Source organism: Cavia porcellus, unplaced genomic scaffold (assembly GCF_034190915.1).
Source record: "Cavia porcellus strain 051 isolate PalLab524CR breed Dunkin Hartley unplaced genomic scaffold, mCavPor4.1 scaffold_3, whole genome shotgun sequence".
NCBI classification, from domain to species: domain Eukaryota; kingdom Metazoa; phylum Chordata; class Mammalia; order Rodentia; family Caviidae; genus Cavia; species Cavia porcellus.
Genome location: NW_026947486.1, coordinates 64925848 through 64941869, shown reverse-complemented (window position 1 = coordinate 64941869; position 16022 = coordinate 64925848). Strand labels below are relative to the sequence as shown.

At 35.4% G+C, this 16022-nt stretch overlaps 1 protein-coding gene across 1 annotated transcript in view; it reads right to left on the bottom strand.

The window, feature by feature from the left end:
- Positions 1 to 16022, bottom strand: part of Pwwp3b (PWWP domain containing 3B) — a 95693-nt gene that overhangs the window by 58548 nt on the left and 21123 nt on the right. The gene's annotated exons all lie outside the window — the stretch shown is intronic.

Sequence of the window (16022 nt, the reverse complement as noted above, 5' to 3'; positions counted from 1 at the left end):
AATGTGTACAAGTTCACCCAGTGTGTTTAATTAGGGATAGACAACAATAAAGACTTGATTAAGTTGGAGAAAATAACAAGAAAATAGGAGAATCCTCCATGTTCAGGCCTGGGTAATCTGAACATTACCAAGCCATTTCCTATTCTTGGAAGCCGTAAAAGTCATGGCAGAATTATAGATGTAGCCAAAGAGTATAATTTTTATTACTTCCATTTGGAAGAAAAAAAAAGGGACATCTTCAGATATAAAGTAATGAGAGTGCAAACTGCACTGATATTCTATTTTTTACACCCTTTGGAATGATAACACTAAACCATTAGTAAGGGGGTGAGGTGCTCCCCCAGTTTTGCACAAGTAGTAAATGACAGTCCAAATGCTTCCCTAAATCTCATCTTCTTCCATCATAGTCAAGAGTGCTTTTTCCACGATACTTCCTCAACCTCTAAGTGAGGAAACAGACTGTGGTAGAAACTACGTGTTCCCTTATAAAGTAGGAAAAACTGATGGTTTTAATCTCAGCATAGGTTTTCTTTAGTTCTATATCCCTAATCAACACTTTTGGAAAACTTTATTTCCTTCATATCTCTTTCACTCTGCCTGTCACTCAGTCTTAAACTTTCTCAGAATATCACATACTTACACTACTATGTGCTCATAAAAATTCTCCTATCTCAAAACTCACCTGAAGCTTTAAACAAAACACACAAACACACTTTTATGAACATTTACTTTACCTTTTGTGTCAGTTTCCTGTCACTGAGGCAAAATGCAAAATATGATCTTCAACTAAAAGTGAGAAAATACTTATTTTGGCTCATGGCTTCAGAGGTTTCACCCCATATTTAGCTGAATGCTTCACTTCTGGACCTGTGGCGGATCCATGACAGTAAACACATAGTGGAGCAAAGTTGTTTCCCTCATGGCAGGAGGGAAGCAGAAAAAGACATAGGAAGTGGCTGGGGTCCTGAAATCTTATTAAAATTTATACCTGCAGTAAGCTATAATATTCCATCAGCCCTACATCTAAAGTTTCTGCCACCTCTTAACAGCACTACTAAGTAGGGACTGTCTTTAGCACATGAGCCTTGGAAGTATATTTAAATCCGAAGAATAGCTCTTCTCCTATCATCCTTTTCCATAGACTCAGATTAATCTTAGTCAGACCTTCACAGACACATTCAGCTAGAAAAAATTCCTTGTAAGAAGCATGAAATTACACATCAAATGCAATTACAAGTTTTTTTTTCAATTTTTAATATGGTGTCTCAGAGAGGCCTCACCTTAATCCAGACTATAAAATGGTTTCTAGGTGTAGCTTTAAAAAATTATGATAGAGTAGAACAAACATTGATGCATTGGAAGACCTCGAAGGTTTTAAAAGAATTGATTCGAGTTGAACTGAAAGAGATATGAGTTAAACAAAATGAATTGAGGCATGTAGATACTCAAAATTTTATTCAAGCATATAAGACTATTTGACTTTAAACACAGAAAACTTCTTAGGAAAGAGGAAATATGATTCAGAAAGTAGAAAACTGACCCAGTTTGCAAATGCAAGAGATGAAGTTTCAGATTACTAAATAACATCTGTAGTCATGGAACACTTTAGTGACAATGAGGAATATACTGGCTTCGGTTGTTTACCTCTATATGTTGCAGAACACTTGGGAAAGGAAACCCTTAATTCAGAGATTTATATTCCAAGACCAAGTTCCAGGTAGAGAACCAAACACACCGATGACTGCCTGAAAAATAATCATTATCTCTGGTAGTCATAAAGCTGAGAATTCTGAAAACCAAAATATGAAGTTTCTTGTATAGAATATAAATGCAGTGACAACTTCCTTCCCATTGCTTCTTTTCTGGTAAAGTTAGAACATTGATAGGAAAAAATAAACATAATTTAGATATGAGCATATAAGGAGAATTCAATAAAGGTAGAATCCTTAAAATTTTTAATTTAGTCTATCTACCTTTCTCATTAGTAGCAGACTTTATGGTAATATCTGGGAAGTCCAATCTCTTCTGGCAAGGATCAAACTTATAGTGAATTTTCTTCAGAAAATTGCCTTGTGTGAAGTTTTGAAGAGTTTCCCCCCAAAGAGTTATGTTTTAAGAATATTGTACTCATCAGTGAATGAAACTATTAATGGCTTCATAGGTAAATAGGCTATTAAAAGGTTAGGCCTGAGTGGAGTTTGTAGGTCACTGGGACCATGCATCTGAAAGTTTCTTCTCTAGCTCTTTTATTATCTATGTGATTTCTGTTTGTCATGCATTAACTTTCCTCTGCCTTACCTTTACACCGTGATGCTTCTATCTTGGAGCTGACCAACCATGGAATGAAATATTTGAAATGAAAAATTAAATATAAACCTTTTAAAAAGAATCTTTTAGTTTGAAGCCTCAAGAAAAATGTAATACATCTTGTAAAGCAATACTTATCCATCTGAGGGACTTCTCACACCATTCATTATTGCTTTTAGAGTTATAATTATGCTCCAATATCATCGGATTCCAGAAAGTAAGGAAAAACGTGGCCCATGAAAAAGTGTGATGCCCATCAAAATAATTGCATGATTTTGCCAATTTATATCATTGTAAACCTAGGGAAAATATGTGGAAATACATCCTAAACTTGGATCAGAATGAAGAAAATAAGTATATTGGATTAAGACAAATTTGTTGACATGGCCTTGCTAAACAGAGCCCATACTTATTGTTACCTTGTGTAGCTGGAATGCATGTAATAATTTTCTTGGCTGATTTATTGAAACATGGTCCCAGAGATATATTAAGTGAGCCCAAAACACAAGAAATTCCTTCTAATGCAGAAGATCTGAAGGCATAGATAAGTTTAAAAACATAGAATGCATTTCTTACATAAAACTTCCTCTCACCAACTCACTATAACATTCAGAATAGATTTCTTATTATGGCTTATATCTAGATATCCACCAGGAAGCCTCAGGCATTCATAGATGAGGCTTTCAGAGGAGGCTGGACCATAGGTGCATGATACTAGACTAAAGGTGTGTTAACAGGATCAGTCAATTAATTGGGTTAATATAGTTTTGCATGTGGCTAAATGGTTTTATTGAAAACAGAAAACCAACTCTGAGTGTGAGTGATACCAAGCAATAGGCTGGTAGCCTGGATAGAGTAAAAAAGGGAATGAAACAAGGACAGTTACTGCTTATATTCATACAAATTTCCATCTTCTCTGTAGCTTCTTTGGTATTTTCATTATAGTATAACAAATTACAAAACCAGAAACTGTTTTGTAACCCATGTTCATCTATATGTAGCCATGGAGGGAAGCAAATAAGATATTGGCTGCTCATACTTCAAGGTTTTCAGAAAACCAAATTTTTTCTGAGAAATTTTGTGCTGATCCTGAGGACTCCACATAAGTTTGCCAGATCCAGTGGTAGCAAGTAGCCTCAGTGTAGCTGTGGAAAAGAGTTTCTGAACAAGGGAAAGTGAGCATACAAGAAGTGGGGCAAATGTATAACTTGTGTGAGAGAGGGTAGATGTGATTGAGAATGAGTAGAGAAGCAGGATATTGGTGGTTATATATTTTAGCACTGCCCAGAAACTAGGTTTATAGGTTCACAGCCCTACCTAAAAAGGAGACATTCATGAAACGGAAGAGATCCTTTGCAAACCAAGGTTCAGTGCTGCTTTTGTCTTTTGGTAGCACAGTGTGACAAGGAGTGAGAAGATTAAAGGGGCAATAAACGTGGTATGCAAAGTAACCGCTTGTAATTTTTATAACATTTGCAGAATCCAGTGTAAGGGTTCATTTGGAAGCCCATGTGCCATGCATACAAATATTTGAAAGAATTAAATTAACTAATATACTAATTAGCATCTCTTACAAATATATCTTTGTATCAACACCCTCTAAAAAACACAGATTTGAATTTAGAATGTTGGATGCATTTTAACACTTCTTTTTTTCTTGGGTTTATTGAAGAGAATTTAAAAACAAAAAATCCATAACAAGTATATATCAGGTATGGTTAGTTGATATCAGGATTACACATACAGATACCTGTATATAAATTTTCTATTTCTGTGTAATAAATTCCTTCACAAAGGGTCTTTCTCTCTCTCTCTCTCTCTCTCTCTCTCTCTCTCTCTCTCTCTCTCTCTCTAACACACACACACACACACACACACACACACACACACACATATTTGGTAAAACAATTCTAATATGAAGGGTTGCTGTCCCTAAACAATCTCAGCATAAACCCAAGGTAAAAGTACTTATCTGAAACTTTTAGGTATACTCTTTATATAATTCAGTAAACCCAATGCAACTCATAGAAATTTAAAAAATGGGTTTAAATTATCAGCAAAAATCTACCACTGATCAGTTAGAACCAACGTAAGGCTCTTCAAATGACACTACCTGTATAAGTTTCTACTTGGGCTTTCCATTCATTTTAAGTCGTGGCAAAATCCTCTGCATTCTTGATTAATATATGGCCCTGTACATTCTGTTTGTCACAAATATATAACACTATTTGACAATGTATGTGTTTATATATTTTATATTTTTGAAACTTTTGGGACAAAGTCTCACTGTGTAATTTGTGCTAGCCTCAAATGTCGTGATCCTCCTGCTTCAACCTTCTAAGTTCTGAGATTACATTTGTGTGACTATATTTTGTATGTATGCTGGTTTAGTATTTTTACTTATAGAGTAAAGAGTTATACTTCTGTATACATATGAAGCATACCATAGTCAAATCCAAGTAATTAGCATTCCTTTATGAAATATTCTGTGTTTAAAACCTTCAACTTTTGTCCTCTAGCTGTTTTGAAATGCATAATAAATTGTTCTAGATTTAGTTACCTTATTAGGTTATGTAACATTAGAATAAATACTTCCTTCTTAATAGTATTTTAGTATTTGTTATCAAGCTGCTGAAAATTTACTTTTTAAATGCCAGTAGTAGTAACTGAAAAAGTTGTGGATGTTTTAAGTTAATTCACCAAGCATGTACTAATTGAAAAATACAGTGCTAACTACTTTAAGGTTGATTTACAGATTCCCCCACTTCCAGCATTGGCCTTTCCGCCTGCCAGCACAGACTCTCTAGCCTCAAGTCCTGGCACTTTTCAGCACACATCCTTCACTCTTCCTTTGTGGATTTGTCCACCTTCTGATATGTACTTGCACAGAACATTGCCACGAGATTCCAGGCCTCAGCTGAATTCAACAGATCCCTATTGTGCAGACAGATTTCTTTACTGTATTACACTTGACTCTGTAGGCAAATATTGCAAGATACTCTTCTAAATTTCTGTGACCTGCATTAAATCCATTCTCTTTCAGGCACTGATTACAACAGTGTCATAGTGTACCTTCTGGAATATTTCTTTATACATTTCTCCAAAAGCCACTACCCAAGCTTTGCCTCTTGAAATGTTCCTGAGTTTTAGAACTCTGAATTGCAGTGTTTTCTCCATCCAGCATTTATTATTCTATTAGATTTACCTAAAAAAGACTCCAGTCAGTAAATTAATGCTGGTCCTATGCTAGGTGAAGCATTGTTTAAATCAGTAGTTGCCAAATTTTAATGAGATTCAGAAAAAATTGGAAACGTGAAAAACTCTGACTGCCAGATCACTTTAAAAATTTCCTAGTCAGTAGGTCTAAAGTTAGGATGAGCAATCCTAACAAGTTCCCAGAGGATGCTGATGCTAATCTTCCAAACAGCCCCAGTAATACCATCTCACTTCCAGGCAAGCTTGGCCATCCATTTGGTTTTTCAATCAATTTAATAGAGACAAGATCTCCATACTTTTTCATATAATTTTAATTTGATATTATAATTAATTGGGATGAAATAAGGAAATGTAAACATAATACAAAATGATCCCCTTCAGTAAGCCAAGACAACAAAAAGATACACAGATAAATTTGGGTCACAATTATTTACTACTAATGTTTTAATCTTATTCATCTCAAACAGATTTTATTTTTAATTTTACCAATGGCTGTTATCAAGTTATCAAAGTAGGTGGTAGTTTGGATGCTTCAGTTTGGAACATTCCATTGATAACAAGATTCTCATGTGCTATTGAAAAATGGAAAATCTACATCTGTGAGTAGTTGTTGTATCTAAATTCATTCCTCTGTAAGTCTTCAAATTGTAGAAAGACATAGAGGGACAATCTACAATTTTATACCATTAATGTGACCCAATGACTTCCAAAGTCTAAGGAACTAGTTTATCTGATATCTAAACAGAAGACAAACATTTTCCTCTTGTAACCCACTTTCCTTTGTATGGGATTGCTAATGCATCATCTAGGATTTTAATCAGTCATCATATCTTGCCATCCTCATATCTTGTCATATATCAAAAAGTCCTATAGTTTTCTTGAACTATCAGCCCAGGAAATACATATGCTTTTATACCTGAAAAATCCATGTCTTTGCAATAAGCCATAATTTATTAGTATACAAAAAACACAGATTCTATATTTGTAAAAAAAATAGGATGGATGAGCTATGAGTTAAATGAATTATTGACTTAGTGATAACCAAAATACTATTATGACTAAGTTTCTTTTTTCTTGAAAGTCACATGAAATACAAAAATTTAATGGCAAACAAATACTTTTGTATCATTATGATTGTACTTGAAATTCTTAATATTTTACAACTTTTCAGTTACTCATGTACTCAAAAGTATTGTCTCCTAGTTAGTACATGAGACTGTATTTCTGTAGCTACCAAATGATGTTGATCTCCTTTTTGTATGCTTCAGTCCCTTTAGACATTTGTTTTGATAACTGTCCTACAAACAAATATTGCCTTGAATTATATGCCTGATTTTTCACCTGAAGAAATTCTATGGATACAGTAACTCAAAAAAATTGTGGCTATGGAAGTACACCTTTAAGAGCATGCTCCATCCTGTATTATCTAATGTACAAATACATTATTAACATAAATATGGTTTATAAAAATAATTTTTCATATGTCAGGAATGAGAGGGAGCATCTGAATTGTGTTTGGCAACCTACTCACAGGGTATTTGGATCACTCTTCTAGTTCATCATTTCCATCCTCTCTCTCCAGCTTTCAGGGCTTTATCATCAGAGATTTCAAGTCATACCACTAGTGAAGAATAATACATACTTTGGAACCAGAATCTTCAATGAAAAAAAATCCCCAAAATATAATAAATAGTGTTGTCTGATTATCTATTCCCAATAGGATAGAAAGTAGCAAAAATAGAGTATCTGGACACCTTCTTAGTGCTTAATGCAATAGTTCTTTGGCCTTCATATTTCTGCTGCTTTGAAATTTCCATGATGGCATTTTCCTAGCCCTTACAATATGTACTGCTACTTATTTCTGGCCTGTAATACAAGAAGGGATCAAACTATCTGGATGTGATTACATTTGGTAAGTTTTGTCAGAACTTTGTTGAAAAGGTATTTATTTGATTTAAAGATAAAAGTTTGTGGTGGTGCTTGTTGGTTTCACAACCATGGAAAATGCAAATTTTACATGTTTCATGTGCTCTTAAATAAATGCATAATTTTCTGGGATAATTATACCAAGAATTTGTGCATTTTAAAAGTTGGGTGTAGTGGCACATGCTTGTAATTCCAGTGCTTGGAAGGCTGAGGCATGAGTATAACCAAACCATGAGTACTGTCTGTAATATATAGTGAGACCCTATCCCCCCCCAAAAAAAAGAATATGTGGTTTTTAAAAGATGTCAATCAAATATGATGTTGTTTTACCTTTAATCTTGGATCCTCCTTTACTTTTTTCTCAGTCTCTTTCCTGAAAATCCAGTAACCACTGCCATTCACTTTCTCTGTGCTCATATACTGTATTGGTGATCTGATAAGATCTCTATTTGGACATATTCTGAGTGAAGTCTCTTGGGAACATTGATTCATTCACTGTTTAGCCAGGACTCATGGTTTACTACAAAAGAGACTGAAAAGTCCTGCAGTCTTGACTCTTTCTGGAGTGAACAGAGACCCAACTCATAGAACAAACAGCATTAGTCAGAAATTTACCCTCTGAGAATTAGGCCTTCTCAGTTGTATTTTTTTTTTCAATGTGGATTGCTCCATGCCCTCACTCTCTTGTGGAGACATCTAAGGATCCAAAGTGACCACCACACTGTTTAAGGATTGCTGAACCATAATATAGTTATCATAATAGCTACCTTGCATAAAGGAGCAGAGAAAAACCCTATTGTAGGACACTCACAAGTGCACTAGGATGACATCAGCCTCCTTGTCCTGTCCGTCCTCATCCCATTCCTCACTTTCTCTTTCATTGATATTATTTGACTTTCATCCACCTCTTTTTCTTTTCCCTCCTCCCTCTTTTTATTGTTCCTTTTTTGTTCTCCTTCCCAGCAGTTTCCTGTTTTAACAAGTTGCAAAGGCAGTAGCGGCAACTGTGTGTGTGTTGGGGAGTTCACACTATGGCTGCTGCTGAAAGAAGGGAGTGCTTTGGTCCTGCATGAGTGCGTGTGTGTGTGTGTGTGTGTGTGTGTGTGTGTGTGTGTGTGTTTCTGTCTGTTCATCTGTCTGTCTGAGTATTGAGGTGGTAGAGTGGGAAATGTTTCCTTGCAAGTGAAGTCTTCTTGGCAAGGAAACAGATCTAAAGAATGACCCACACAGGCACTTGAAAGGATGCAAAAAGTTGAGGGCAGAGACCAACAGCATCAACAAAGTGTGGTTTTCCTTCCTCACAAACTCTAAACTCTTTTGCCGAGAAGCAAAAGATAACAGATCCTGTGTTCAGTGAATAAGAAAAGTCTTAGGTTCCAATGATGCTCAAAATTTTCTCTTTCCTTTGAAGTCTTAGTGCCTTGTCTACCACTTGGTGTCATATAGATCTGCCCCTTTTTAAATCCACACTATCAGCAAAATTGTAGTGTTTAAAAATAGATGAGTCACACCACAGAGGCTATAATTTATCTCCAATCTGTACTGGACATGGCTCATGCCAGTAGGGACAGAATCCTAAAATAATTTTATACCTTAATTCTCAGGAGTGGTAATAAAAAGAAGAAAATTATTTGTGTGCTATGTCATTAAAGTTACCTAGCAAAGAAGATGAAAATTTTGAAATGGATATAGCCAAAACAGAAGTTTGAAACTAAGTATCAAAATCAGGACCTGAGAAGTGATTAATCAACATGGCAATTTCATATCAAACTTCCCAAAAAATGCACACAAAATCAGGGACACTTCTTAAAGGCAACCACAGAAGGAGTTAAAATGGATGACCTGAGTAATCTGTCTTTTGCATCCAGCCTCCCTAAGCTGAAACCTCACAGCTAAATAATTTTTAACATTGTGCAGAAATCAAAAACCTTTTCATATTTATACTGAAAAGTTTTGTAAATCTAAAATTATTTTAGAAAAAAGCCATATCAAATTAATTTCAAGTACAACACTGAGCTACAGGAGAGAAGGGAAAAAATGCAAGTTAGTTATACGACTAGTTTCTCTTGGTTCATTGAAAAGGAAGTTTTGTATGAGCATTATTTGGAGATTTTTTTTGTGACCATACCTTGCACTATGAGTAACTAATTTAAAGATAACCATATGCATTGTATTAACTATTGTTATTCTTCTACTTTCTTATAAAATTGTTTTACCTTTTTCCATAAAATGAAAAAAAAAAACAATAAACTCAACCAAATTTAGAGGTTATAGGTCAAGATTTCAAGAAGGGAACATGGTAGTGTCATACAGCATTGAAATGAATGCTAATCAAGCATAGAAAGAGTAAGTATTTAGCCAGATACAAATAATTCCCATGACCCCGAGAGTACCAGACCAGCTTGCCTCCATCTCACTTCCTGAAACATTGGTAAAGATTAAAAAGTAGGTGTCAAAGTAACTGGAAAGTAGAGAGTCCATGTCAAGAAAAGAAAGGAAGGTTGAATTTAGAATGGATCCTTTACTGAAGCATACGTACACATAACATTTTGACTGTGACAATTGTGTAGCTGAAAGTAGCAGGAGGGGTCAATATGGATAGAATTGGTTTAGGAAAGAAGGACAGCATACTTAAGATAGAATGCAAAAAATAGGCCACAAACCCCAGAGTAAGAAGGTCAGTTTTCACTTTTCTCCCTTCATGATATGCTTGTTTGAAAATACTCTTGATTTTCAAGATTGTATTGTTTTGTATAATTTCAACATACATGAAGATATGGACAGCTATTTTGAAGAGAATGAGAGACACTATCACAGCCATTGTTGACTTTCCTATTGTCTGGTCTTGAAGACCTAAAACGCCTTCCTCATCCTGTTCAGATCAGTTCTATACTATGTTATTTCATGTGAATTTTCTGTGTGTGAAGATATGGACAACTGTTTGGAAGAAAACAAGAGACAATATGATAGATAGTGAAGATCTCTAATTGTCTTGCTTTGAAATTTATATCTCTTAAATTGATTTCTTATGTTGTTTTGCTGTGCTTAATTTTAGCCTCTTTAAAATAAAAAAGGTTGTATTGAATATTTATTTTCCAAAAATTTCATGTTTAAATTTAATCTTAAATAGCAAGCAGTTGGTAATTTCTAATGAGATTAGGTCACAGCAATTTCCTCCACATGAATGGATTAGTGCCTTTATAAAAAGTTTGAAGGGGTGAGTTAATCCCTTTTGCTACATGAGGGAGCAACATCTATCCCTTCTAAAAGATTCAATAAAAGGCAACATTATGGAAGCAGAGAGCAGCCTTGCCCAGTCATCAAAACTGCTAATGCTTTAATCTTGTATTTCCTAGATCCTAGAAGTGTAAGTAATATCATTTAATTATAAAATATTCATTCTCTGGTATGGTATTAGTCAGGGGTTCTTGTCAATGAGACTTAATATACAGCATTCACAATATATTAATTTGTTCACAGTTTCAGTTCATGATTGGCTGGTTGCTTGGCAAAGACATAATAGTGAAAGTGCATGCTGTAGAAAAGTTGTTTATTTCATGACAGCCATCCAGAAAACAGATCAAAGGAAGAATGCTAGAGTAGATGGGACAAGGATGCAGACATGGACCTCAAGGTCATGCCTTTATGAGACAGGCAGACATATCTGTGTCAAGTGGTTTGTGCAGGTGCGATCTTGAAGAATATGTCTGGTCTCAGCCCCTTCCTCTCTGATCCCTTTCCTCACTATGTACTATGCAACCACCAGGGCATTGGGTTAGCATCTTTGCTCTTACCACATCTTCTACCATGATATTTCTGCATAAGACTTGGCCAATCATGGAGAGAAACTTTGAGCCAGCCAAAATAAACCCTTCCTCCTGTTACCTGTCTATACCAAGTATTTTGTCCCAGCAATGACAAACTGACTAATAAACATAGCAAATTAAGTAAAGTTGACATATTTTATATAAATTAGAATGAATGTGGGAATAGAAAAGTAGAATAAAATGGTTTATATTAATGTAGATATATTGCTGTTAACAAGTATAATACTCAATTGTTACAGTACTGGATTTTGCAAAAATTCTTAAAGCCATAATTTGTGTTTTAACTACCTTATCCTAATTACCTTCTACTAACCCATTCCAAATTCCTTTTACCATTAACAGTCACATTAGGTGGTCAAGTTCCTCCACCTGGTTGGGTGACATGATCTTCATTTCTGACGTGTGCTACTCATTAGCACTCCTTCATGTATAGGTTGCTGTAATTCTCCATTGCTTTAGCCTTAATATGTGAGGTTACTAAAAGGAATCCCTGAGGAACACAGGTAGTACAGAATATCACTTTGTGTACGTACAAAATATCTTCTTATTCAGTATTTATCAGTCTAACACTACTATAATTTCATTTTTTGGGTGGAATGTGTTGTTCAAAGTGTTACATGGCAATATTAAGTACAAATATATTAAAACTTTTGCTGCAACCTGTACTGGAAGCACTCAATAATTTGAATTAAGACTTTTGAACCAAGAGGATCTAGATCACAGAGTTAGGAATCAAGAATTTTCCTAGTTACTCAAGGGAATAATGAGAGATGCCATGCATTGACAATCCTGGATTGCCATAATGTCTGTGAAGCTAGACCATGGTAGAAATAACACCAGATTCTGTACACTGATTTAGATATATATACCACATCACATTATGGCCTAACCCTGTAAAATGTCAAATAATTGATTCTGTTACTGAGTCCTCCAAAGACACATTACAATCTCCATTAAGCCAACTGCCTCAGAGGAATGGGGGACATGATAAGGCAGATGAAGTTCATGTATATGAACCCTTAGCAAATTTTGACATGACATTAATTGTTCTGTCACAAGGTACAATGTATAGAATACAATAAAGATTAATAAAGCAGCTTGAAAGTTTTGTCTGAAAAATTGCAGGTATGGAGGGTAAAACTACATTGAAAGTCATCGTGTATCATTGTGCAAGCAAAATGAGGCCTCTTCCTTGATGGAAGTGGTCCAGTGTAATAAAGTTTAAAACAAGCAGCTTTTTGGTTTATAACTTGGATACAATATAGGATTTTTTATATTGGTATCTATTAAATAACAGATCCATGTAGGAATCTCAGTATTGGTATCTGCTAAAGTTATAGTCACATACACCTTGGTGAGTGTAGATCCATGTTTCTGATTCCATGCTTAAATTTCATGGCATGTCCCCATTCTTCGTTAGTCCATGGAGCAAACATAAGAGTGTTTGGAAATGAGAGTGACAGACCTCCAAGAATGAATCATCTCATTCACCTAACTATTAAACTTTTACACTACTGAGTTCATTATTTAGTGAGCATTGGCATGGGACACATACATCTTCAAACTCTGTTCATTTGCAGAGGTCTACACATATTCTTCCTCTCTTTGCCATTTATTTTACAATCTTGGGCTTTCTGAAGGACAGCCATTCAAATCATTAGCCAATGTCCATGAACCAGAGTAGATTTATTACTCTTTCCCATTTCTTCTGTATAAAATGAGCGAAGTTCTCTAAAATATTAGTTAAAATTGTATAAAAATAACATCTCCTAAGAAATGGTCTTCAATACTGAGATAAGTTGATAGCTGTTTATATTTCAGAAGCCAGATACTATAAAATATACAGACATTGATATTAGAAGGTTGAGGAAATTGTGGCACTTTGAAGTTGATTGCCTGTCCTAGAGAGCTAAAGGCAGTTGAAAACCCCATCTGTGATCTTGCAGGAAAGTACAACAGTCTGCAGAAAGAAATAGTAAAGTAATTTTAAGTGGTCATATGAAATGGTTATGCTTTGGAAAACATAGCATTGTAATATCTACTTGCTTCCATAAGAAATATGAAAGAAATAAGGATTTCAAATGTTGTGTGACAAAGTAGAAGATTCTGACAGCACTAGGAAGCTTTAAAAAAAGAATGTTGTACTTAATATCCTTAGCTTTTCACTCCAGTGCTCAAGGAATGCATTAAAACTACACAATATGAATATATAATTTCTTTAAATACATCTGTGTACTACATTAGCTAAGCTTTATATTCTGGATTTGACTCTGTGATTAAACAAATTTAGAACTAGTTGATTTCCTAGGATTGACAGCTTGTTTTTATCAAAGTTAATTAATAGCATAAAAAATAAGAACTCACCAATAATAACGTTGAAAGAATTAGAATGTCAACAACAAATCCTCACTGAGCCTCCCTTGCCAGAAGAAACAATATTTCTGCTAGTTTGATAAGGCTGTTTTTCTTTTTAAAAGAGAACCAGTAACTTGTTTGTCCACAAGATATAAACTACAAGTATCCAATTTTAATTTTACCGTTCTGTAAACATGATTTTCTCTAGACCTGTAGATAAAATGGCATTCCATTTTATTTCACCAGCCTAGGGTGCAGCGGTCAAGCATTAAGGCATATCAAGTGTAAAAGTGTTTATGCAGTAAAGAATTATCTACCATAAAGTCCTCATCAGAGCTAAAATCATGCCAGTACTATGTCTTTAAACCTCTAGAACTTAGAACTAAATAAACCTCTTCACCATATAAAGTTATCTAGACTTAGGAGTTTTTTATAGTCACATAAAATATACTAATACATACCTTCAAATTTCACTTGAGACAAAAAATATGATACAGAGATTATTATCGTTTCTAATTTGGAGGTGATAAAATAGAATTTTTTGGTGTTAAATAATTTGCCTCAAATTACACAGTTGCTATGTGGCAGAGACATGGCATGAGTATAGGGGCAGTGCTTCTCATTCGATAGCATAGTGTGAAGGGAGCTGCAAGGAGAAAGATACCTTTGTCACATGTCAGAGATAGGCCTTGTAGTTACTCACTTCTAGCAAAGCTCAGGTGAGTCAGAAGCAGCAGTTAACATCCATGCCATTGTCTGACTATGCCACCAGAGGGCAGAGGGTTGAAAGTTTTTCTTTCAAACATTGTTTTTCCTGCTACTTCTGCAGGGACTTGCTTTAGCTTAGAGAAAAGGGCTGAATATGAATTGATCTGGTAATCAAGACATTTGAGCTTGCCACTGCCTTTTGGTGGGGCCCATATATCCATAACTATCTCATATGCGAGACACGCCCTTTCTTATTCAATTTGGTCAGTGGGTGCCAAGTAGGTAGAAAGATCCCTTGATTCTAGGACTGATATTTAGCATTCACTTCTAAATGTGGTAATTTCCTCACAGTAGAAGTTGAATCTATGTTTGATTGAGAAGGAATAGGGGCACAATGCAGTCACCTCTTAGTAGTCAATGTATTGGTAAAATGCCTCTAGTGGTTTCCCAAATGACTCAGTGTCAGTCTACAGTATTTGTCCTACGTCCCACAACAGACTGCATGAATGCTTAAATCAAACTGTAACTCCCCCCATCCCTGCATATAATGTGTTGTTCTTAATGTAGTACAGTGTCTCAAATCAGATGCCTCAGGTCATGCCTTGCCCACAGTCAATTAGCCTGAGTTGCTATTTTGCTATTACTTGCACTACTGCTACTACTATATGCTACTACAGCTCGAAATTGGCTGATCCCAGTGTTCTTTGCTCTTGATGCTTCTTTGTCCATAGTCAATATACAGTTTTTCCAGGCTAATAGAATGCTGTATTCCACCTCTGTTGGATTTGTCTTCACCCTCCTCTAAGGTCCACTGACCAGAGGACGGTACAGGAGATTTTAGGGACCAGTGCACAAGTAAGATAAGTTTTCTTTCTAGGGAGATATAAATGTGTAGAGTATTGTAGTCCTAGGGTTAGAAACATTTATGTCATACATTGTGTCTAGATGTCCCCTTAAAACCTCATGCAGTCAAAGCCCATATATCCATAAAGGCAGGACTTTTTCAGAAGTGCCTGAATCTAGAGTATGTGATTGATTCATGGTGCCATGTTAAGATTAAGGATGCTTGGATAAAGGTTGGGTGAATACTAAATCAGTCCATTGATTGGATTAGCATTGGCTTAATCCCAGTGGCCTGGATACGATATAAGAGACAGAAAAGAGGCTTATCTGTTTCCTGGTTGCTTTTGCTCCCTCTACCTGCCATGAATTGTTTCTCCTCTGTAATGCCTGTCTGCCATGTTGGAGCCAACTGATTATGGACTGAAACCTCTGCAAATTGTGAGATAAATAAAGCTTTTCCCCTTTAACCTTGCATGTTTGATGTTTTGTCTTAGCAACTAGAGAAATGTAACTAAGAGATTTGGCATCATGTTCTTCACTGGCACATAAATCACTTCTATATAACCCATTAGGGAGAATCATTCAATTTCTGGCTATGTTCACTTTTTTCTCAAAGTCTGCCAGTCCCAAGCATTGTTTCGTTTTGATGGTCAAAACGATATTTCTTCGACTGCTTTTTGGCACTTCTACTCACACCTGTCAATTTGCCTGTTCAAGACATTTTTTTCTAGGACAAATATGGGCACCACCAACTCTGACAAACCTCTTTCTCTTTTGCTTTTGATGAAGGACATATCAGCCAAAGTAGCCACTCAAAGTCCAAGCCTTATCATTTTTTTT